Consider the following 1,778-nt stretch of genomic DNA (forward strand, 5'->3'; position numbering starts at 1 on the left):
CAGAGAAACCCTGTCTCGAAAAACCAAAAAAAAAAAAAAAAAAAAAAGAGAGAAGAGATTGGGGATGGGAGTTGTCTCCGTAGTAGAACCCTTGCTTAGCATGTGCAAATGCCTGGATTAAAATCCTGGTATCACAAAAGAAATTGTAGAAAGTAAGAGAAGGAGGAAAAAGAAAAGATGGTGCCAGAGCTGGGTGTGGTGGTGGAAAACGCAGCTAGGCAGACGCAGGAGGATCAGTTCTCCTTCTACCACATAGCAAGTTAAACCAGGCTTGGCTGCGTGAAACTTTGCCTCATAAGAAAATGGAAAATTAGCTGGGTAATGGTGGCACACTCCTTTAATCCTCTCACTCAGGAGGCAGAGATAGGTGGATCTCTGAGTTCTAGGCCAGCCTGGTCTACAGAACAAGTTCCAGACAGCAATGACTATACAGAAAAACCCTATCTCGAAAAAACAGAAAAGGAAAGGGAAATTCTGACCCACAATACAAATGAATAAACCTTGATTCCCTTTTTTAATTTTAAATTTATATGTATAAGTGTTTTGCCTGCATGTATGTCTATATACCACACGTGTGCTTGGTGCCTGCAGAGGCCAGAAAGGGCGTCAGATTGTACAGAGTTGTAAGCTGTCATGTAGGTTCTAGGAATCAAATCTGGGTCCTCAGGAAGAGCAACCAGTGTTCTAAATTGCTAAGCCATCTCTCCAGTTCCTGAAAAAGGACTTTTTAGAGACAGAAATCCAGGGCTGAAGGTGTAACTTAGTGAAGATCCCCCGTGTGGCATTACGGAGCCTCGGGCTTTATCTCCTGCACCTAAGTAGGGCAAAGACAAAACCAGCAATACACACTGAAATTCTAATATCTTCTCTTGGACCCTGCTATTTTGTCTTCTTGGGTTATAATGTATGTGAATCTCATAGACCAAGGTAGTAACAATGCAGATGAAGAAAACTGGTTAAATTTGAGAAGACGTTAGAATAAAATTGATGTGGTTGACGCTGACTACAGAGGGTTGACGCCAACTACAGAGGGTCAGGAGGACTGACCCCTGTCTCTGGGATGACCATCGCAACAGTGGCTTAATGGTGAAAGCCTGAACAGAGCTTGGGGGAGAGTGTCGCAAATAAGAAGACCATGAACACAGAGAAACCCTGTCTCAAAAAAACAAGAAGAAAACAACAAAGACCAGGATCAGCCAGGTGGTGGTGGCACACACTTTTAATCTTGTCAGCGGTACACAGAGAAACCCTGTCTCGAAAACGGAAGAAGGAGGAGGAGAAAAGAAGAGGAGGAAGAAGACAACTATGGTCTGGCTATGCTCCTTACACCTATAATCCCAGTACACCAGAGGCTCAGACAAGAGGATTGTCTAGTTCAGCCTGAGCTGTGGAACAAGTACCAAGCCAGCCGGGGCTACAGAGCAAAACCTGTCTCTAAAAAACAGAGAGAGGGGGAGAGAGAGAGAGAGAGAGAGAGAGAGAGAGAGAGGTGGGTTGTAGTGGCCACAAGTTCCAACATGACCTTGATATCCAGGGGGAGCCTGGAGAAGGTTAATTGATCAGGTTTTTTTTGTTTTGTTTTGTTTTAAGGCCAGAAGCGTCACATGATTATATTCTCAATACTTCAGAGGAGGAGGCAGGATCATAAATACCAGGTCATTGGGGCTGGAGAGGTGGCTCAGTGGTTAAAAACACTGGCTGCCCTTCCCAAGGATGTGAAGTTCCCACTTGCCAGCTCTCTCATGCCAGACAGCATGTGTGTCTGCAATTACAATGTC

The sequence above is a fragment of the Microtus oregoni genome, unplaced genomic scaffold (genome assembly GCF_018167655.1).
Source record: "Microtus oregoni isolate MIOR12 unplaced genomic scaffold, Mior012 000006F_ref0000085, whole genome shotgun sequence".
Classification (NCBI taxonomy): domain Eukaryota; kingdom Metazoa; phylum Chordata; class Mammalia; order Rodentia; family Cricetidae; genus Microtus; species Microtus oregoni.